This window comes from Lissotriton vulgaris, chromosome 2_1, assembly GCF_964263255.1.
Source record: "Lissotriton vulgaris chromosome 2_1, aLisVul1.2, whole genome shotgun sequence".
NCBI lineage: Eukaryota > Metazoa > Chordata > Amphibia > Caudata > Salamandridae > Lissotriton > Lissotriton vulgaris.
In genome coordinates, this window is record NC_141687.1 from 83,423,472 (window position 1) to 83,447,716 (window position 24,245).

The 24,245-nt window shown below is 50.4% G+C and overlaps 1 protein-coding gene and 1 pseudogene across 2 annotated transcripts in view; both read right to left on the reverse strand.

Moving 5' to 3' along the window:
* XRCC5 (X-ray repair cross complementing 5) overlaps positions 1-24,245 on the reverse strand; it is a 558,141-nt gene that overhangs the window by 311,651 nt on the left and 222,245 nt on the right. The window lies entirely within an intron of this gene.
* Positions 1,701-2,901, reverse strand: LOC147729605 (18S ribosomal RNA; annotated as a pseudogene).

Sequence of the window (24,245 nt, forward strand, 5' to 3'; positions counted from 1 at the left end):
CCGTCCCGGCAGCAGAGAGACCAACCTCTGGTTGTGGTGGAGGAGGGCATTCGCGGGCGCCCACTCACAGAGAGACAAAAGCTTGGCTCAGAGGATGACTTTCAATAGATCGCAGCGATGTAGCTGCTCCCCTACTTACCAAACCCTGACCCTGGGGGAATCCTGCTTAGTTTCTTTTCCTCCGCTTAGCAATATGCTAAAATTCAGTGGCTCGCCACGTCTGATCTGAGGTCGTAGTTGGAAATAAACGCTGAAGCGTCGGGGGGAAGGCCAGGCCCCTGCCGGAGCAGGGGCCTTGCATCCTGGCAGCGCGTGCACCCTCTTTCCCCGGATCCGATCTGGAGGAGGTTCACCCTCCCCGGGACACGAGCCGCGGGGTTGGGCGCCAGAGGCGCTTGCTCACGGGCAGCAGGTTGGACACCACAGACAGCCAAACGCTGCACGCGGCTAGGGCGGACCAGACGGCGGACCCTGCCGAGTCGGGGAAACAGGGCTAGTCGCACCGGCGGCGTACATCCGCAGCAGGACCTTGTGAGGGACCCTGCCACGGGCCATCAGAGGGGTCTGACCTTCTGGGAAGACGAATGGTAGCAGAGCTAACCCACAGACAGCCCCAGCCACGGCCCAGGGACTCCCGGGGGTGGTTGACGATTGAGTGACCCTCAGCCACACTGATTAGCGCAGCTAGTTACGTTCTTCATCGACGCCCGAACCAAGTGTCCCACCGCCAAGAGTCACAGACAAAGTTTCAAAAACTTTTATGCACAGGAGCGACGGGAGGAAGGCAATACCGTCCAAAAACCTCCCGCGCAGCGAGACGGCCCGGGCGCCCTGTTCAAGGCTTCCCCTCTCGGAGTCAGACTTCACGGTTGGGAGAAAAAAAACGTTACCAGGTGCTCGGCGCGGGAGTCCAACCCACCCGCGGACGAGGAAGGGGGCTCCCAGAGAGATGGGGGCAAGCAGCCCTGCAGCCGCCGGTCCCTCCCGGAGTAACCAGGAGGGACCACGCGAGTCTTCAAACTCCTCGGCCCGGCCGCACGGGACTGGGTCGAACCAGGTACCTGGCAACGAGGGTGGGTCGCCCCACCTGCACATCAGCCGTCTGTCACCGGGAGGCCCCGAGCTGTGCCGGCGGGCTGTCGATTTGCAGCCCACCCCACCCTCGCACGGGTAGGAGGCGCCATAAGGGAAGAGCCAGGCGGCTCCCCGTCCCGCATGTCTCCCACCAAGATAAGCCGGAGTCCCCTCGCAGGCCCTAGGCCTCTTCTCTTCCAGGCCGCCCTGCCGTGGGAGAAGGGCCACTCCTCAGTCGCCCGGAACTCAGTCGGGCTGGGACTAGGGCACGGGAGGGCCCAGCCGGCAGCACAGCCTTTTCCTCGGGGATGAACTGCCATTCAGTTTCCCCCCAATGCAGGGGTCGTGCCGGGTGAGCTTGGGGTCCGTCTCGGGAGGGTCTACCGCTGTGCCCTTACCAGAGAGGGACAGGGGACGGGGTCTGCCCCCATCCTCTCACGCGTTGGTCAGGTCCTTCCCGGTAGAAGAGGTCCACCAAATCCGTGGTCCTCACCAGAGCGCCCCATGCAGCCGCGGACCGCTCCACCAACCGGGGGCGCAGCAGGGCAGGGCAGGGCCGGGCCCTGTGCCTATGGCGGCCGAGGGCTTCGGGCTGGCGCAGTCAGTCGCTATGGCCACTTCGCTGGTAATATCCCTTCCGCAGGTTCACCTACGGAAACCTTGTTACGAATTTTACTTACTCAAGATAGTCAAATGTGATCATCTTCTCAGCGCTCCACCAGGGCCGTTGCCGACACCGGCAGGGCCGATCCGAGGACCTCACTAAACCATCTAATCGGTAGTAGGGACAGGCGGTGTGTACAAAGAGCAGGGACTTAATCAACGCGATCTTATGACCTGCACTTACTGAGAATTCCTCGTTCATGGGAAATATTTGCAATCCCCAATCCCTATCACGAACGGGGTTCAGCGGCTTACCACACCTGTCGGCGAAGGGTAGACCCGCTGATCCGTTCAGTGTCGCACACGTGCAGCCCCGGCCATCTAAGGGCATCACAGACCTGTTATTGCTCAATCACGTGTGGCTGAACGCCACTTGTCCCTCTAAGAAGTTGGACGCCGACCGCTGGGAGTCACGTCACTAGTTAGCATGGAGGAGTCTCGTTCGTTATCGGAATTAACCAGACGATTCGCCCCACCAACTAAGAACGGCCATGCACCAAAACCCACAGAATTTGTCAATCCTTTCCGTGTCCGGGCCGGGCGAGGTTTCCAGTGTTAAGTCAAATTAAGCTGCAGGCTCCACTCCTGGTGGTGCCCTTCTGTCAATTCCTTTAAGTTTCAGCTTTGGGATCATACTTCCCACGGAATCCAAATACTTTGGTTTCCTGGAAGCTGCTCAGCGGGTCATGGGACTAACACCGCCGGATCGCTAGTCGGCATCGTTTATGGTCGGAACTACACAGGTTACATTTTAAAAATAACTTGACAGGAGGAAAGAGATTTTTTGATTGGTATTTTAACTTTAGTTTAGTTGGTTGTTGAACTTGCAAAAAATGCTACACAAATTTAGATTACTCTTTATATTGTTACACTTGTGCAGATTTGTCAAGGGGGCATAATCATGAGGAGGTCAAAAAGTGTTAATTTGCTTGCATCATTTGACAAATCTATCCAAAATTAGACATTTAGAATAGTGAGTCTTCTATGCCATAGGCACGATCCATCATGGGCAGGGGGCAGGGAGGAGTCAAAGTTAAAAGGTGAGACTAAAACATTTTCATGTGTTAATAACTTTGGTGCACTGCATAACATTTGACTTTAACTTTGCTACCTTTGTCAGATCAGAGTGACATACGAGAATCCTGCAGTAGGATTAACTCGTTAACAGCCTGTCAAATAACATGTCAATTTATTTACCAGTGCCAAAGTTATTAGCAAAGTATTTTTTTGGGACCCAGCCCATTTAACTACGCCCCTCCTTGAAGGATTTGCATGAAACTCAAGTCCACTCACTTGGGACATTTATGGCAAGTTTCTTGCAGATATGTCCATCAGAACCAAACAAAGGGGGACAAAGGGTCACCAAAAGTGACATTTCCCATTTTAACTTTCATAGGATTCACTCCTTGCTACAACATGATTACACCAAACGTAACCATATAAGCTGAACATAACTCAAGCAACTTTTTTTCTGGTATCTGGTGTACATCCGTTCAATAGTTTTGGACAAATTAGCATTTAAAAAGTGTTCCATCTGGGAATGAAGAAGCAAAAGTTTATTTAGAGATACCCGGACCATGAGGATTTTTGATACCACAGAGGATTCATGAATCCAATTAAAAAATATATGCACACAAGATGCTTTTTCTTCGGTTGTCTGGATTCATTAATGCAGCACGCTCTGATCTGTTGGACGTGTCTGAAAATTTTGGAGAGTAGCAGCAATTATCCTCCTTATTTCTCCATAAGAAAATTATTTTAAAATAGATCATTATTCGCTTACAATACTGTTAAAACATCTGATACATTAACTGCAGAACTATTATTCCACATAATATGGCTATGAATACACCATGTAATAATACTGTAAACACTACTAAGACACATAATTGTCCTTTGCACATTAACCTACTACAAGTTTAGCAAAAAAAATAAAATGTTTTATAAACTCATGCAACAATATTGTCTAAGATCATAATTATTGGAAACCACTATGTAATAAACAATATAGACAAAGACACCAGTGATCTCACTATCACACATGCAATACCATCACATAAAGCAAATATAATAAACCACACAAGTACTGTAAAAAAAAATAATATCATGCTACACATACCATGATTTAGAAATGCTCCTTGTAATATAAATATTGCACCAGTTTCATATGACTACACATCCACAAATGAACACTAAGAAAAACGTCGTTTGACTACCATGAACACTATCGGCATGTCACAAACCCCGACACATAACAGAATATAATCACATGCCGTGCAACTTAGGCCTATAGAAGTGTTAAACATATAACTATTATTACAGAACAAAAGAGCATTGTTAAATTGCAAAAAAATACGACTACTAAACATATATTCCTTAGTTTTAAAAAATATTGTCACAAAAATAGAAGATCCAAAATGTATTACAAAAACAGATTTTATTTGTTCAGTATAAATTAATCTAAATTCATAACTTACACCATCTGAAAAATGAAAACTAATATGAACAGCAGTATTATGCATTTCATGAGTGATATCTTCAATGGGGGCGTGGCCAATGGCTTACAAGGCGAAAGTGTTCTGAGAGGGCTATGCGCTATGGCCACCTCAATCCAAACACACTAATATTCTCACGCTGCAATCTTGTGCCTCAGTTGAGATTTAGGGCACAACAAGCGTTGCAGACGACCCAGAGCTGCTAATAATCTGAATCGCTGCACCAACGAGCAGCGGGTTGGGTTCGGCGGCCTCTCCCGCGGGCAGTGTGGGCACAGCAGCATTGCTGAACCGCCGTCCTTGCAACGAGGTGCCCCCAGACGAGTACCTCACTTCAGGAACCTGCAGCACACTGCCCCGTAGGCCGGGTTCTCCACGCCGCCCTGTATTGTCTGCAGCTGGGTGCAGCGGCGGTGGTGGGGCTATCCAAGGCGGGGATCAGGGGGCACGGGCGTGGGGTGCAGAGTCTCCCTTAACCTGCAACTGCACCGCATCAATCGGCGAGTTGGCCCTCTCGTGCTCGGCGACTTGGGAAAGACCTCGCAGTACTGAGAGGGGCTGCTGGGTCCGAAGGCCGTGTCAGGCCTAGGCCCATACTGCCCAAGAGCCCCACTGGAACGCCTTATGCACGCCTGAACCACGATGCGGATCCTGCAGAGTCTGCCTCTCTTCTCCTGTGAGGCCCCCGCGTTACCTAGTCGCCTGCCCCGAGCCCTGTATTCATTACACGACCGGGCAGGTGATCGTGACGGTGGAAAGGAGGGGGTGGGGGAGATACTGCTGTGTCGGGGCCATATTGGGCTCAGGTGTACATTGGTGGCTGTGCTCGATTACTGGGTCCTACTCCCACCCGGGCTAGTGGGCAATTCCTCCTGCATAGTTGAAAGGGTGCACAGTGTTCACCCGGGTGAAGGGCTAGACCCTTTCTCTTTCGCCTCCTCAACTACAAGGACCGTGATGCAGTGCTACAGGAGGTCTGCAGGCTGGCAGGTCTGCGGTTTGACAACGCTGCTGTCCTTTTCTTCCCTGACTACGCCATGGGAATGCAGAGGAAAAGACTATCCTTCCTAGAAGTAACAAGCATTTGCAATGCAATAGGTCTCGCATTTTCCAGTGAATGAGCTATTGGCATTGTAAATGACAATGCCAATAGCTTAAACTCTCACAAATGTGTGGCCTATTGCATTGCAAATGCAATTTTTGGAAAAGCGCCCCCTCCTGCGCTTTCACGTTAATGTCGGCCACGCCCCTTTCTTTAGTCGAGCCGCGTCTAAATAAAAGGTGCGCAGCTGCCATTAAACTGAAAGCGCAGTATGGGGCACTTTTACAACAAAAAAAACATCCGTTTGTCAAGTTGACAAACAAATGCTCTTTTTTTGTAAAAGTGTCCCATGCCGCGGTTTTAGTTTAATAGCAGCCGCACACCTTTCTTTAGACGCGGCTCGACTAACGAAAGGGGTGTGGCCAACATTTACGTGAAAGCGCCATATGGGGTGCTTGAAAACATAAAAGAAGTGAAAAAAACTAAGAAAAAAAAACATTTGCCCACGTTCGGGCCGCAAACAACAAACTAAAGGCACGGCCACCACTGCATCCGCATGGCGTGCCCTGCTATGAGAAAAATAACTTAAGGTGGAAGAGGTTGTCCTGCCTGCAACAGCAGGGAAGAGTAGCACATAACCAAATAGTGCTTGCAGGCTGTAAGTAAAGCCTAATGAGTAACAACACATGTAACAGGGGGTGTCCTGATGGGAGGATACAAAATGAGACATAGCGGTACTAAGGAGGGACTTAAGTATATTGACTAATGAAAAACCACAGTTTCCAAAGGACAATGACACAAGCCAATAAAAAATATGGGTGGGGAGTGGGCGAAGCTTCAAATCCATACTTGAATACAGCATGTCTCGCAGAAAGGCGCATGTGCTGCCCAGGCTCTACCCAAAAATGATGTATTTTGCTCATGAATATTAAACAACAATTGCCCCACCAAATCAAAGTCATCCGTATGCCAGACCAGTTCAAAGGGTATAGTATCCTAATTTAATACATATACCTAGGGTGTGTGAAATAGCACTACTCCAATGGTCAGGATGTAGAAGTGCCTTGACACAACAAAAACAACAACACAGGCCACCACATTCATAGACTGGAAAGAATGTGAAAAATATGTGAAGAATAGAGTGAGTGCCTCACGGTAGCAACACCCGAGGGGGTTCCCGGCTAGGAATCACCAGTATACCCACTTCTCATCATTGGTCACTCACTCTATTAAAGAAAACAGAAGTGCACATAAACACAATACAAAGTGCACACGTGAGAATAGCGACAGAGACAAACCAGTGTATACACAAACACTACTGAACACAAACGTGTAACCATAGACCCCCACACAGACAAATATAAAACCGGGCAGAGTTTTGCTGGCTACTTATCCTTTATTCTGGTGCTGCAAAAACCTCCAGTTTAAAAATGGTTAATTAAATACCATGCAGATTCTTCCTCAAGCCAACATGTTTCATTGCTCTTATTTTAAGCAATTTCTTCAGGGAATATGAGGGTTTTCCTATTCTCAAACTTCACATATACAGTGTATCATCGGACCTTATGGTGAACCAATCAGTGTGTACCGGTCACCACCTGTTGGACTCCGAGTCAATAGATCACGCTTCCACCTATGGCTCCTCAATGATGCGAGCCACTACTGCAGAGTCCCTCCGGCGCTTCCGACGATCGAGGACGAGGATCGTCGGAAGCGCCGGAGGGACTCAGCCGTAGTGGCTCGCATTTCCAAACAAATGGGCTTACTGTTAAATCTGAATCTCTTGTAAAACTGTTCATTTGGACTTAACATGAACTCTTTTTCGAACCTGAAAATCTCCCTTGAATGATGCAATTCTGTACGTAAATGTGAACTCTTTTACTGCAATTACTAACTTTGAAATTGTATTTTAAATGTTTTAATCTGGTTCCCTTACTTATACCCCGTGACGTATGACACGATCCATAACATGGGCCAGTCATGGCGCATCACATAGTTGCTTGGCAACCAACGTAGCATGCGTTCGAGGTGATGCACCTCACGTCTCCCAGTTCTACGCCCCAGTTTGATTGGGCCAGCTATGGCGCGTCAGAATCACTGACCCGCGTTGCCCAGCAACAAGCACACTTAACCTCACGGAGTTTCCCGGGTTCATTCTTTCTGCTCGAGCACTACCCTGACAGCTCGGATGGCGCTCTGACATCACTTTGATCGCCAGCGTTACTACTTTAGTTCGCAATACCGAGGGTAAGCTAGCCTCCTGCTTGTCCAACTGCTGCACAGAGGACTCACCAGCGTAACCATTTTGGCCACCTAAATCACCTAGGCACAGCCAGTATCGCTTAAATTGCCTTTAGCACCCCGCGTAAATCACTTAGGCACTGTTAAATATTGCATATCCTCCACCAGACCTCTCAATACTGATCTGGTCTATGCCACCTTTCAATCTAGGTTGACCGACGGGCTTCCCTCCGGAGTCAATTTCCACCCTACCAGACACCCATGTAAGTAATTTCTATTTACCCTGTCATTCATGACGAGGATTATCGACACCTCTCTGATACCTTTCCCTTCCTTTCCAGGCCCTTCTAACCCCTTGTCTTCATAAAGACACGCTGCGACCACCAATTGGGGCGTATTAGGGTCGAAACGTCGACGCTCATACTTGGCCAAGATACCTCCAGGAACTTGGACATTAACCATCTATTTCCTTGGAATACTAACTTTGTAATACTGGCCGGTCAACAAAAGAAAACACCCCTTGCCCCCGCCCACTTCCCCCCCCCCCTGGTTCAATTATAAAAATGTGTATATAAGTGTCACTATATGCAATGCATTAGTCACTTTGTTCACCACAGTCACTAATCACTTGTTTTAATAATCTCGTTACGAATACGGAATGAAGTAATTCCCGTGTATTGTGTTTTTATTATATAAAAACTTTGTTCTCAGAGAGGTGTGCTTTTGTGTGTCTTGAGCTGTTTCAGCCTTCCTTGAAAGTAATTATTGCTACCACCCGACAGAACCATTTTTGTTGTTAATCACGCTTACCCAGGTTCTGAGGGACACAGGGTTACCCCTTTTTGTAAATCATTGCTCTGAATGTGGGACAGGGGATGTGCCCGGCGCCAGGATCGACGTGCGCGTACAGGCGATGAAATCGCCGAGGGAAAGCGCGTGCCCATCCCCTGTCCTCCATTCCTGGCAAACCAACATCAATAGGTCTTTCGCTGGACACAGCGCAACGCGCTGCTAACACCAGCGAGACCTAAACAGGAGACTGTGCAAGCTGGATATTCCGTACTCCCTCCTTTTCCCAGCCCGCCTCGTAGTCACAGCTGATGGCACCACGCATTCTTCAAAGGGGCGGAAGAGGCCGAGACATGGCTTGCACCCACTGCCCGTCCGGGACATCCCCAAGGCATGGGAAAAGTACACAGCCCACGCGTCCCTGCACGAGAACCCGTAGGAGAAAACACCAACACGCTGGGCCCAGATGGCCCTCCCAGCCTCGAGCGGCCCCAAATCTGGAGCACGTGATCCAAGAGCCCAGGGAGGTGCTTCAGGCAGCAGCCACACTGGACACTCACAAATCTGATCAAGAACTGGACGCCTCTCCTGACCCCTCTCTCAGCTATGACAGCTCCCTGGCAGTCTGGCCTGTCAGAGAGGAAACTGGGCTGCCCCCGGAGGTTATACCTCAAATGGCAGATGAAATGTTCTAGGACAATGACTCTGCCACCTAGCACACACATCGCCACAGCGCACCATGTACGCACCTTACAGCAAATTGTCCTGCTAGCCTGGCCTAGCCTGCCACTTAACGTGGCGGTTATGGGCACCCAGAAATCACTCCTCTGCTCCACTTCCGCACCCGGCATGCAACTTTGTGAGCGCAGCACAACTGCACATGGAGGCCTACAGCACAAGCGCATACAGAGCGCCCCAATACCTTTAACTAGTCACATCGCCTAGCCGTTAGGCAGAATCAGCCTCTTGTTTTAGTGGGACGTCGTTTACCCCACAGTTTGGTCGGATACATATTGTCCCTCTGCTCTAATTCAGTTAACCCATGTTTTGCTACCTCATTCTCTCCCCTTTTCCCTCTACTCCTCTCCGCAACACCCGTTCTAAAACTTGCAACATGACACTGCCCTTGCTCAAGCAATGCAACATTTCAATGCAGTACTTCATGCGGACACTTCCCAGGACAGGTCCTTCCCTTCTCTCTCGCTCACGACAGCAATGAATAATGCTAAGTCGATAGGGGGATGGCTCAACTACTTGCACCTAACAGATATCTGGCGCGCACAGCACCCAGAGACTAAAATCTACTCCTTTTACTCCCCACCACACAACTCACATGTCGGCACTGACCGCTTTGTAGGCTAAGCGCCTTTACTTCTCAGATGCCACCTGGGACGCACACACTCAGACCACAACCCACACCTTTTCAGTTCAGTTGGCCGGTGGCTGGCAAGACTACGCGCTTATGGCACCTCCAACTGGCGGCTATGGAAGATCCACTTTACCGCGCAGCCCTGGGGGAAGCCATACGTACTTTTTTTTTTACATTAACACATGTTGAGGTACGGATGCAGGGTCAGAATGGGAGGCTCATAAGGCGGCAATCCGTGGCCATTGTTTAGGCCTCATCTGGGGCATACGTAAACAGTTAGACAAGGAAGTGACTCACAATGAATGGTCACTCCTCCATTTGGAATCCTCTGCGATATCGGATCCTATGGGTGCCCAACACTTATCTACAGCAAGGCACAAGAATGCAGAACTGCTGGAGAGGCTTTGATTCCTAAACTACATCACCCACTCTGCCAACCCTCACTCTTCCGGGATCGAGCCGGTGGCTTGTTGGCATGGCTAATCAGACACGAACAACAGCACCGGCCAGTTCTTGCGCTGCGCTCAAGAACAACTTCACATGCAAAAGGAAATCCACGTTGAGTTTGTTGAGCACTACACAGCATTGTATGGCTCCCTTACAGTTGTAGACATGTGCAATCTGGAGTAGTTATTATCCCCCCCTCCCTTTACCCACTATCACACAGCAGTAACAGGTTGAGCTAAACGAACCGATCACTCGCTTTGAAGTACAGAAGGCCATCAGAGCGCTGGCCACCAGAAAAGATCCTGGCCCAGATGGCCTGCAGGTGGAATATTACAAGTCTTATGCCACAGAGCTGGCTCCCCACTAATTAGCCCTGTAAGAGGCCTCACAGGACGCGTCTACAATGATTACCGCCGTCACTAAGGAATCCCTTCTAGCCTCCCTGCAAAAACCAGACGGGGAGCTGGAGCTATCGAGCTCATATCGCCCCCTAGTGCTTCTTAACAGCGACTATAAAATCCAGGCAAGACTACTGGCGAAACGCTTGGAACCTCTGGTCTCTGCATTGGTCCACGGTGACCGAAATGGACCTGACCCGTCCTGAAGTAGGTCTCTAAATCTGTGCTGCTTCTTTCAAGCGATTTACAAAAAGGGGGTGGTGATGAACAGAGTGTCTGAGTTAAACAGACCACTCTTACCCAGTCCAAAGATCAGGGCTTGATCCATCACCGTTATTTATCTCACTGCCCCATCCCAGCTCAGAACCTGGCTATATGCAAATCAGTCTGTCCCTGGCCCAGTGCATCATGGGAACAGGGCAGACTAAACTACCAAGCCAATTCTTCACCAGAAAGGAGACAAGCTACCGGGGACCGGTTTCTGGCATTTCAGCCTTCTTCGGCCCGGCTTGCTTGAATCCTGATGGAGCAGTGAGAAAGGGACTCATGTCTGAGTATACCCTGCCACACCTATAGTGGCCAAAAACGATTTACAAAAAGGGGGTGGTGATGAACAGAGTGTCTGAGTTAAACAGACCACTCTTACCCAGTCCAAAGATCAGGGCTTGATCCATCACCGTTATTTATCTCACTGCCCCATCCCAGCTCAGAACCTGGCTATATGCAAATCAGTCTGTCCCTGGCCCAGTGCATCATGGGAACAGGGCAGACTAAACTACCAAGCCAATTCTTCACCAGAAAGGAGACAAGCTACCGGGGACCAGTTTCTGGCATTTCAGCCTTCTTCGGCCCGGCTTGCTTGAATCCTGAATCATTGCACCATCAGGATTCAAGCAAACCGTGCCGAAGACGGCTGTAATGCCAGAAACCGGTCCCCGGGAGCTTGTTTCCTTCCCAGTGTAAGAATTGGCTTTTGTAGTTTGGTTTGCCCTGTTCCCATCATGCACTGGGACAGGAACAGACTAATTTGCATACAGCCAGGTTCTGAAACTGGGATGGTGCAGTGAGCTAAAAAACGGTGTTGGATCTAGCCCTGATCTCTTGACTGGGTGAGAGCTTTCTGCTTAATTCAGAGACTCTGTCCCTCACCACCCCTTGTTGCAAATATTTTTGTCCACCCTAAGCGTGGAAGGGTATTCTCAGATGTGAGACCCTTGCTCATTGCACCATCAGGATTCAAGCAAACCGGGCCGAAGACGGCTGTAATGCCAGAAACCGGTCCCCGGGAGCTTGTTTCCTTCCCAGTGTAAGAATTGGCTTTTGTAGTTTGGTTTGCCCTGTTCCCATCATGCACTGGGACAGGAACAGACTAATTTGCATACAGCCAGGTTCTGAAACTGGGATGGTGCAGTGAGCTAAAAAACGGTGTTGGATCTAGCCCTGATCTCTTGACTGGGTGAGAGCTTTCTGCTTAATTCAGAGACTCTGTCCCTCACCACCCCTTGTTGCAAATGCTTCTTTCAAGTGGCCAGGCACTCACCGAAGCAATGGCCACACTCGGGGTGCATGCTTCTCGATTTGGAGAAAGACTGATACTTTAGAATGGGATTATTTATTTGCTATCCCCTCCAGATGCAGCCTAGGCGATCGTTACCTTCGCCTGATAAAGCTTTTGTACACACTACCCAAGGCAAGAGTGAAAACAGACGCCTACTTGCCTAGCCAAGTACCGGGCAAGGATGCACCCTGTCCCCGCTCCAGTTCTCTTTGGCCATAGAACCATTAGCGGCGGCCCTCAGACGGGGACGGAATGCATACAGTATTGCTCTATGCGGATGACCTTCTACTTTATATCAGGGACATCAAGGCGCCTGGGGTATTATCTGCCCTCCAAGTCAACTGAGTAAAATCCACTACCGACCCTGAGCTAACCTTCACTGGTCAGAGTGTTCGATGGCATCCCACTGTCTTGTGCTATCTTGGAATCAGGATCTACCACCGACCTGACGACCTGCTGAATGGCAATGACACGGGCACGATGTCCGCAGTACGATCACAGATGTCCTTTGACGGAGCCTACCCCTGACTGCCATGGGCTGCATTGCCCTACTGAAAAATGGTGGTACTGCCAAGGTTTTTATACTCTTTTGCAAACCTGCCACTTTACATTCACCCCCCCTGTGTTCCGCTCCTTTGAGCGCATGTTGCATGGTTTCATTTGGAAGGCACATGCTGCCGGGTAGCGCAATCTGTACGTTATTTGCAGGTAGATCGGGGAGGCCTTGAAGTGTCCCACATAGAACATTATTACCTGGTAGCGCAACTCCAGTGTTTGGCCAGGTGGATGAGCAGGCAGCACCGTGGCAATGCTAAGTATTGAAATGTGTTTCAGTCCCTCCAAAAGTTTTTTTCTGGGTCTCCAAGATAACATTGCAAACTATAGAAACCCAAAGTGGTGGTGACCAAAGCTACACAAAATGATCATATTGTTTTGTATGGGAGTGTCAGGATTGCAAAAAAGTCGCTTTTTCCCATCAATTAGGATGCGGGCTAAAAGTCTCTATAAAAGAATACTGGAGACATGAAACACTTGACTACTTGGTGAAAAAGTAAATCGCGTAAAGTTGTTAAGGAAATTAATAATGTAGTAGGCGGAAAAACAGAAGCAACTGAGAAATTCGGAATATAAAGTATAGGAACACAGAGGTGAGACATTAAGGGAGCATATATTACGAAACCACAGGGAAAACGGATGTAACATTCAAAAAAGAACCTGGAACAGAAAATAAAATATGCAAAATAGACAGCAGGTAACCCACAATGTGGGCTAGGAATGAATAAATACAAGAATGAAGAGAAAAGTGAAGTGTAACAAAAATCATGGGCGGCCGAGTGGGAAGAGGAAATGTAGCCAGAGGCACATGTCTTATCTCTTGAATGTTAATAGGATGCTAGAGGCACCGTTTGTACAATGAACAATGACTTTCCGAGCAAAACTGTTGTTTCTAAAAATGGGGGGACTGATGTGAATTTACAAGAAGCTAGCGATTTACCTCTAACTTTTTTAAATGAATGTATTTGATTAAAACTATAACAGTGAAGAAGGTGCGATCAGAAAGTAAAGACTTTTTTTTTTCAATGGATGGGCAAGGATGCTCAGTTCAAAAGTAAATTAGGTCTGTATACTCTTGCCCTAGAAATTAATAGAACAAAAGTATTGGGACTAGTTAGAGTCATACCCAATAGGCATTACTAATGATAAAGAGCTCTTCATGCTTGCTATAAAAGGCTACGGGTGGATCAGGTATTGTACATATACTGGGTTAGATCATTTTAATTGTTATGTAGGACTCCCAATGAGTAACTATCACGAACACAATATTCTAAGGGCCAGATGTAGGTGGCCCAATACCGGTCGGTAACGGTCGTAATTACCGAATTTCGGCTGTTACCGACCGGTATTGGGCATTTGGGATGTAGGTGGCCTAAATTTCAAATTTGGTAATTTACCAATTCGTTATTTTAGGGAATCGGTAAATTACCGAATTTACAATGTAGGGAGCCTCAAATGAGTGTTTTTTCCATTTAAGGATTCGTTATTTACCACCAACTACAAGTTGGTGGTAAATAAGGAATACCTTTGAAAATGCAGATCTGTGCATTTCCAACTGTGCCATGTGGCAGACATACATGCCCAGGGCATGTACGTGTGCCACATATGCACACAAGCACGATTCAGGGTGTCAAAGTGACGCCCTGGCACCCTTGAATGTTTACCCCATTTTACCGAATCAGTATTTACCGATTCGGTAATTGCCATTCATTCCTATGGGCCAGGGTGTCACTTTGACACCCTGGAGGCCATAGGAATGAATGGCAATTACCGAATCGGTAAATACCGATACGGTAAATACCTAGGGCCCGATATAGGTAAACTCCAATTTACCACTTCTTAAATACCGAATCATACCGATTCTGTTTTTAAGAAGTGGTAAATTGGAGGGGGGGAGATGTGGGTATTTCAGAGTCGGTAAATACCGAATCTGTAAGATTCGGTATTTACCGATTCTGTAAATACCGAATCGGTATCCCCCATTGATTCCTATGGGCCTTGAAGCCCATAGGAATCAATGTGCATTACCGAATCGGTATTTACCGATTCGGTAATTACCGATTTCTGCAAGGGTGCAGGGGGTGTCACTTTGACACCCTCTAGCACCCCCAATACTGGCTTGTGTGCCATGTCGCACACAGACATGCCCTAAGGGCATGTCTGTCTGTCACATGGCATAGGTGTGCATGCACACATGTGCATGCACACCTGGATTCGGTATTTTAACACCCAATTGGATTGGGTGGTAAAATACCGAATCTGAAGGGCCTGTGGGACTGAAAGTAGTCCCACCTACATCCCGATTTTTTAAAATCGGTAAACTTATCGATTCGGTATTTTTCCGATTCGGTAATTTTACCGAATCAGTAAAATACCGAATCGGAGAAAAAAAGGTCCCCTACATCTCAAAAGGCCAAATACCTTTCGGAAACGGCCGAAGTCGGCCGTTTCCGACCGGTATTGGCCACCTACATCGGGCCCCAAATCTTACCAATTCGGTAATTTTTACCAAAAAATTATCTACATCCCATTTACCTATTCTTAAATACCGAATCGGTAAAATTCGGTATTTAAGAAGAGGTAAATTGGGATTACCTACATCTGGCCCCTAATCTCGTTCTTCATGGCTATGACGCAGTAATATTTCCCCCACTGTTCTACGACAAATACATTTCAGGCTGCTCAGAGTGGGCTCTCAGGAAGCCTGTCAGCCAATCACTGGAACTCTGCTCAGATGGAGAGCAGCATAGCTGTTAGAACAAAGCCGGCGAGGAGGTACGGGCTAGGAAGATGCAAGGTAAAGATAAAAGAGTGTAAATGCATATTTTGTGAATTCCAAATCTGAATGTACCCTAGTAAATCCTGCCATTTGCACACCTTTGTTGAAATGATATCCAGACAGGTTTTGTTAGTCGGGAGGGAGTCTTTGACCCTTACCGTATCCAACAATGGTAAGCAGTTCTGGAGAGAACAGTAGTACTGTATGATGAGGAACTTTAAAGAGGAATTCTGCCATTTAAATGTGCAATGCTATGCGGATTTCTAAAAGCACAAGGCTACCCGTAGGCTTCCCAGGGCTGGCTAAGACATAGCATTGCCACGCGACAAGTGCGGAAACACAGGGGGCTAATCATGCTTTTAGCCTTTTCTTGAACTGTGATTAGTTATTTAGGCATTTTAATTCTATGGGGAGCGTGTTCCAAAGTTTAAGGGATGAGATATGAAAAGGCCTTGTGAATTCTATGTCAGGGGCGGAGTCTTATGATTAGGCTTTATCTTTCATCACTTTAATTCTCCAGCAGCCTTTCAAAGGTATCAACACATTACAGAAAACTTCATTTCCCATGAACACAGGGAAAAATGAACATGAAGTGTCCAAACATCATCAGCCAATTATATGACAGGACGCCTCATATCCTCTTCTGCCGGCGCTCTATCTTCCTCTTTCTTCGCTGCTCCAGCAGCATGCAGATGAGTGGTTTTTTAGGGCTCGCACTGCGACGCAATCGCGAAAGCGATTGTCGCAGTGGAGTCCTATTGTAATCATTCTGGCTTTCAAGGACTAACGAGGTTTGGGACAACAGACTGGCACGCGCACGCACGCAGCCTGCCGGAATCGGATCAGGTCACGCGCTCCGATTCCGGCAGGCTCTTCGGTCACCATGGATCATGCACACACACACGAATGCACACATACATACATACACACACCACACCTCCCCAGCCCCGCCCCCCCTCCCCGCCAGCGCCCACCCCACACGAGCGCACACACACAGACAATCCCTCTCCCCCCCACCCCCCACACACACGCGCACCTACAGAGACGCCCACCCCACCACCACACACGCGCACATACAGAGAAGCGGCCAGTGAGTGCACGCTGTAATGACTGGGTATTTAAATATTCACTTCCCCAGTGCTCCGTTTACGATGCGGTAAAACGGATGCACTCTTGAGTCAAGGTGTTTTCCTTCGTCCCCCATTTCCTTGCAGGACCGTGGTATACTAGAGGCACATTGTCAACTTAGTTCTCTCTCCCTATTCCTTTATTTCCTCCCTTTCGAAAGTAATCTCCTCTTAACGCATTGAGCAGCTGCGGAGTAACGTGCACAAGACCTTGCCTGTTTAAGAACGTAACTTTACGCTCTGCCATTTGCCGCTAATTAAACATGCTGATAAGGAGATTACAAGAACACGCCGTCTCCCCAAAAACGCTTGTTTTCGCAATGACCACATTCCTGTGACGCGAGAAACTATGGTAAAGGCGAAAGGTTCAGCAACGATCGGAACCGCTGCCTCCAGTCCCCCGCCCCCTCCACCCCGCGATGAATAACCCCCACTGCGGTCTTGAAAAGCAGGAGGATTCAGCCTGCTTAAGCTTTGACCATGAAGCACGCAGACTATGGGGCGAGCCTGGCCGGGCCTGAGGTATGCTCTGACTCAGCCCGTGGTCCCATGGGACTGACTGCTGAGCCAAATCCAGCCGTTCCGGCATCCCTGTCTTCGGGAGCTCTCACCTCCTCGCTGCCCTCCCCAGTCCTTCAAGTTCGATAATGAAGCCAGCTCTGCATCTGCAACCAAATCTTAAAAATGCGTGACACTGAGGAAATCTCTCCTACTGAGAAGTTAGTTGAGAGAAGTGTGCATCTGTCTACAGTCTGTACCATGAGAACATTACTCTGTGGGCCTCCGTGTCTTCGCTGCCTCTCCTACTGAGAAGTAAGTTGAGAGAAGTGTGCATCTGTCTACAGTCTGTACCATGAGAACATTACTCTGTGGGCCTCCGTGTCTTCGCTGCCTCTCCTACTGAGAAGTAAGTTGAGAGAAGTGTGCATCTGTCTACAGTCTGTACCATGAGAACATTACTCTGTGGGCCTCTGTGTCTTCGCTGCACACACTTTGCACTACAGGTAAAGTGTCTGCACTTTTAATACATGCTGTTTGCTAACTCATCTACACCAAAATGAATTATCTTTCCTGCTAGTTCTCCTGTTGAGGTTTAATCCTACTAGTTGTGCCTAACTTCATTAGAGAAAGATCTACACCGGACTAATCGTAATTTGTATATGATGCTGTAATCAACCTCACCATGCCCAGACTGATCCTTTAGTATGCTAAACCCTGTGCCAAGCCTGCAGTAAGCACCACAACTCCCGTCCTGCAAACCCCAACCCCAGGATGCGCACCTCCCCACACAGATCCCCCCTGCAGTCCTGATGCCATCGGAGCCCCACATAATACCCACAAATTGCAAACTTCAAACCACCACCAAGCCAGCCCCAGAACAAACACCCCAGCCCTACTATCCTCACATCATCCACCTACTCTTCTGCAAGTCTTATACTTGTTTAAAATGCTCGCTGCCCTAATTTCTGACTCAAATGACATTTATTTTTTTTTGCTTAATAATATGACAAATAGGTTGTCCATCGTGCTATTAGAGAAACCTATTGTCTTTAACGTGGTCGTATATTTGTCTTTGCATAACAACTAATTAGCACTCTTTTTACGGGAGACTTTTCCTTATAAAGTGACACTTTTGCGATTGATAAATGTAACCCCATTTGTGGTGATTGGTATGGTTCTGCTTGCCACAGAGGACGCAGTGCTTTAGGGCACTCTAAATAGTTGCACGTTTCCGACTTAATCGTGTTGTCTGTGAGTGCTCGAGGCAACCTTGAAATAGTTTAGCTTCCCCATTCAGTAAATCGTATCCCAGCTCGTTTCTAAGGTCTTGCTCTCTGTAGGTCTGTATTACAGATTTACGGAACACACTGCTTACAAACTAGGATAATAGTACACCCTGCTTCCACTACTCAATAACAATAAACCATGGCACCGAAAAATATTCGTATTGTGGTATTGACAAACATTAAATATGTTTGTGTATCTAAATGGGATATGAACAGTAAGTAGCTCCATGGTAGGGGCTATTAAGACAAATAGGAAGATGACATTTGTTTATTACGTTTTGTTGCTTAATTCTACCTGTTTGATACTTTCTAAAACTGTACTTATAATTTATGAGCCTACAACAGCAAATCCAGATTGCTACTTCGATAAAAAAAAAAAAAATACTCCAGTGAGTAAATAGCGAGATATTGAATCCTTTCTTGTTTTTATTTTTTTTACTTGATCAGCACATTGCCAATTACAGGAGATTGCAGTGGATGCAGATAAAAAAGTCATCTGGACATTTGCATTTCTCGACCCCTAATGGGGAGTGACATATGGGTCCCTGAAGGGACGACATTAATGAGCCCTAAAACCCAGCTGGCACTTGTCCGCGCAGTTTTTCTGAAGCCTTTGTACTTTGCCACACACACAACCACACACACACACAACCACACACACACACAACCACACACACATACAACCACACACACATACAACCACACACACACACAACCACCACACACACACAACCAAACACATAACCACACACCCAACCACACACACACACATACAACCACACACATACAACCATACATACAACCACACACACACACATACAAACACACACACACATACAAACACACACACACATACAAACACACACACACACACACATACAACGACACACAACCACACAGTCAGTACACACTTTCACCAGGCACAGACACCACCAGCCGTCAGTGCACGCTTTCACCGGGCACAAACACCACCAGCCGTCAGTGCACGCTTTCACCGGGCACAAACACCACCAGCCGTCAGTGCACGCTTTCACCGGGCACAAACACCACCAGCCGTCAGTGCACGCTACCACCAGGCACACACCACTAGACATCAGTGCACACTTTCACCAGGCACACACACACCACCAGCCGTCAGTGCATGCTTTCACCAGGCACACACACACACACACCACCAGCTGTCAGTGCACGCTTTCACCAGGCATACACACTCCACCAGCCGTCAGTGCACGCTTCCACCAGACACACACACCACCAGCCGGCAGTGCACAATTCCTACAGGGACACACACCATCAGCCATCAGTGCACACATCAATTGTTAACGCATCCACAACTAACTATTGTAGCAATCGCAGTATGGCGCACTTTTACTTTTAAATATATTCATCTAAAGCGCAGCATGCCACCATTGCTACAAAAATAAATGCACATTTTTTTGGCCTAAAATGTATAGGGGGGCGTGGCCAAGATGGCGGGGTGAGCGGACGCTTCCTCCCGTAGCTCCTCCAGCCCGGCTCAGCTCGAGCCCCGATTCCTGCGCCTCTCTCCCCCCGCGGCCGCACTGCGGGCGAGGGTGTTGTGCCGGAGTTCCTGGGGCACATTTTGGTGCCACTTTGCCTTCTGAAGCCCCGGGGGAAGTTCCCGTAAAGTTTATTCGGAGATCGCTCCGAGGATTAGAGCCAGGGTCGCCCCGAGGAGAGGAGCCTGGAGGCGGAGCGTAGCGCGGCGCTGTCCGCGCGCCTTGGCTGGCCCGAGTGCTGAACAGCGGAACGCCGGAGATCCCGAAGGAGCGGACTAGACGGACTCCGCGGAGCGAGGTGGCTTCCTGGCGGTGCCCTGGTGGCAAGCACCATTGCTGGGAGACGGACTTTAGCCTGTACCGGCGATCCCCCCACTATCCGGGGTCTTGAGGGGCGACGCCTTGCGAACTCCGCGCCCGGAGGCGCTGGACGGCGGAGTCTGAGCAGTGCCCGCGCCGGGCAATCGACTGGTGATCAGGGGAGGCACCGGGTTCGCACTTTCCGGACCCGTTATCATTTGAGAGTTGCCACGGACTTGCTGGCCCGGGCTGCCTTCCTGGGTCCCACCCTCCCGCCATCTTGTCTTTGTGTGGCTGTGCCCGGTGGCCCCTGCCCGCGCCCTTCTCACACGGGAGCCTTGACTCGTTCTGGTGCCAGCTCATCTACTGCCCTCCCTGGGAACACGATACGGGAGGCCTACTCTTCGGACATTGCTACCTGCCCTGCTGGCCCGAGAGCCGTCTTGCCCATGCCCGGACCGCCATTTTGTCGCCTGTGACGCACTACTCTTGTCCTCGGCGAAGGCCTCACATCTGGTGCCCGCGAGCGGTGGCGCTCGCCTACAACAACTGATTCTGGGCTTTGCCGGGCCCCAAGATGACTGGAAGACGTGGCGCGGCACGGGGTGATCGCACCTTGCCGGAAATGCTCGGCAGGTCCCAGCAACTACGCGACAGGACGCAGCCGTCCCCGGGGGCCTCCCGGGCATCAACGGACGCAACTGCGGGGGAGCCGCCGATCACGCGGTCCTTCATGGAGGACTTATTCACCTCCCTCAAGGAGGAATTTCAGACTCTTAAGACCGAAGTGGCTGGAGAGGTCCGGGAGGTGCGCAGGGAAGTCGAGGGCCTGGGCGAACGGGTCGAGACTGTGGAGACGGCGGCTCAACGCCGCGATGAGGAGATAACCCATCTCCAACAGGACGTCCTCCGCCTCCGGGAGCAATGTGTCGAGCTCCAGGCCCACTCGGAGGACCTCGAGAACAGGTCCAGGAGGAACAACATCCGGGTCCGAGGTGTTCCATCCGCTGATGAGGGTGCGGACCTGGTGGCATATCTGCAGGACCTGTTCCGTGACATCTTGGAGGAGGGCGAGGATTTCCCCATCCGCATTGACAGAGCACACAGGGTGGGCCGCCAGCGCCAGTCATCGGCACCCCCGCCTGATATCCTGGCATTCTTGCCGGATTTCCCTCTAAAGGAGCGCATCATGGCTGAGGCCCGTAGGAAGCAGCCATTGACCTTCCGCGACAGACCTGTGGCGCTCTATCAGGACCTGTCTGCCATCACACTGCAAAAGCGCAGGTCTTTCCGCATCGCTACGGACTTCCTGCGAGAGCACGAGACAGCCTACTCCTGGGGTCACCCCTTCCGTCTTATCTTTCGATGGAATGGGGTGTTGCATCAGCTGCGCTCCTTACAAGATGTCTGCGGGGTGCTGGGTCTTACTGCTACGGAGGAGGACGGGGCTACACCCGCATGGAGGCACCCTGAGCGGCGGGGCCGGCGGAGGTCGAGAAGGCGCCCATCGTCAGCGCCGGTGAGTCGCCCGGACTCGCCCACCATCAGAGCTGACATGGCGGAGGCCCTGAGGACTGCGGCCAGGAACTTGCCTGAATCTACTGGTGTGGCCTTGACGGCCTAATTTTCTCCGGGGGGAGAGACTCTTAGCTTTCACGATGCTGGGCTGGGGGCTGGGGGGCGGGGGGGTGGTGTGTGGCTGGACGTCCACTTGATTTTTCTCTGCAGACTCGCCCATCTGGGCTAGACTGAGACTATGGGGTGTGGTTTTTTGCTTTTTGTTTTGGCTGGTTGCCATCAATGGTTTTTGGGGGGGTTTCATTGTTGGTTTGTCGTGGGGGGGGTCCTGTCCGAAGTTGTCCGAATGAGTACGATGCCGCCTCTGGCCTTCCCTGCGCCCCTACCCCGCGCGCCCCCTCCGCTGATCCCCCGCCTGCTGCATAGCGTGCTGTTTCCCTGGAGGCGATGCCACCCTTGAAGGTAGTGACCCTTAATGTCAAGGGTCTGAATAACCCCGTAAAGCGTAGGGCGATCCTCTCCCTATTGGAGGGGTCGCAGGCGGATATTTGCCTCCTGCAGGAGACCCATTTACTCTCCAGAGATTGCCATAGGCTGCGCTCTGCCAAGTTCCCCACGCAACTTTTTTCCTCTGCTGCGACTAAGACCGCTGGGGTGGCCATTCTCCTAGCCAGTTCCTTTAGGGGGGAGGTGCTGTATAAACATGCCGAGCAGAAGGGGAGGCTCTTAGTGTATCGCATGCGCTTAGGAGGTGTTACCTTTACGGTTGGTTCGGTCTACAGCCCAAACGACCACCAGGATCGTTTCCTGGACTCGGTGTTGGTGGACGTTACTGCCTCGCCCGACCGCCATGTCATCTTGGGGGGAGACCTGAATATGGTCTTCGACTCCACTCTTGATAGGTCTGCCCAGCGTTTTCCGCAGACAGGGGAGCTTTCTAAAGCGGTGCGGGACCAGATTGCAGAGATGGACCTGCATGATCTCTGGCGCACCATGCATCCCACCGATAGGGACTACTCGTACTTTTCCCACGCACACCGCACTTATTCGAGGTTGGATTATCTTTTGGTGAGCGGCCCACTTCGCTCGGCCGCTACGGCGGCGGACATCGGGGTCTTGTCTCTGTCAGATCATGCGCCGGTCTCCGGAGTTTTTGCGTGGCCGGCGCCCCCCCCCCTCGAGAGGGATGTGGCGGCTTCGGGACACGCTTCTTCATAAGAAATCGGTGGTGAAGCGAGTGGAGGAGGTCATCCAGGACTACCTGACCCACAATAGCAACTCTGACACGTCCCTGGCTACACAGTGGGCGGCATTGAAAGCGGTCGTCAGGGGAGAGTTTATCTCCATTTCCTCGGCGGACAATAAGGAACGCCAGCGCAAGAGGGAAGAACTGACGGCGCAGGTTAGGGAGCTCGAGCAGGTCCACCGCCGGACGGGGGCACCTCGGGTTTGGAAGCAATTGAAGGCGGCACGGAAACTCCTCTCTGCGCTGGATTTGGATCGGGCGGAATACGCAGCGCTGCGCCTGAGACATGCCTTTTACACCGGCGGAGACAGGTGCGGTAAGCTCCTGGCCCATAGGCTTAGGGTTGCGCAGCAACGCAATGTGGTGAAGGAGCTGGTGGGTGTGGATGGGATCCCGGTTTCTGGTGACGCGGAGGTGGCGGATACCTTTCGATCCTTTTACGAGGCACTGTACGCTTCAGAATCTTCCCCACCGGGAGAGGCTGAGGCCTATCTGGAATCCGTGACCCTCCTGGCCTTGGACCCCTCCCAGGCGGACCATCTAGAGAGGGACATTCACGTGGAGGAGGTTATCTCCGCGATCGCACGGCTGAAGCATGGCAAGGCCCCGGGCCCGGATGGTTACACGGCCTTGTTCTACAAGACCTTCTGTCCCACTATCGCCCCTCTCCTGGCTCGCTTGTTCAACTCCTTCTCCGAACCGGGCGCCATCCCACCGGACCTCCTCTCGGCGACTGTGTCGGTTATCCCCAAACCGGGGAAGGACCGGACCTTGTGCGGCTCGTACCGGCCCATTTCGCTCCTAAATGTGGACCTCAAGCTTTATACCGGAATCTTGGCGGCCAGATTGGGTCTACACTTACCAGGTTTGGTGGAGGCAGATCAGGCCGGTTTTGTACCCGGTAGGCAGACGGTCGACAACACGAAGAGAGTGACGCACGTCCTGGAAAAGGCCTCACGCATTCCGGGGGAGCGGATGCTGCTATCAGTCGACGCGGAGAAGGCCTTTGATAGAGTTCATTGGCCATACCTCGAGCTGGTCCTTGGGAAACTGGGGATCGGCGAGAAGTTCCGCACCATGGTCTTTAACTGCTACAGGAGACCGTCGGCGTCAGTGCGGGTCAATGGACACAGCTCCGGCAGCTTCACCATTGAGCGCGGCACGAGACAGGGTTGCCCTCTCTCGCCGCTCCTCTTTGCCCTTTATATGGAGCCGTTTGCGCAGAGGATTCGCGACAACCCGGACGCTATTGGGGTGAAGATGGGGCAATACACACACACTGTCAGCTTATACGCGGACGATGTCTTGTTGACCCTCGATGACCCCAGGCGGTCGCT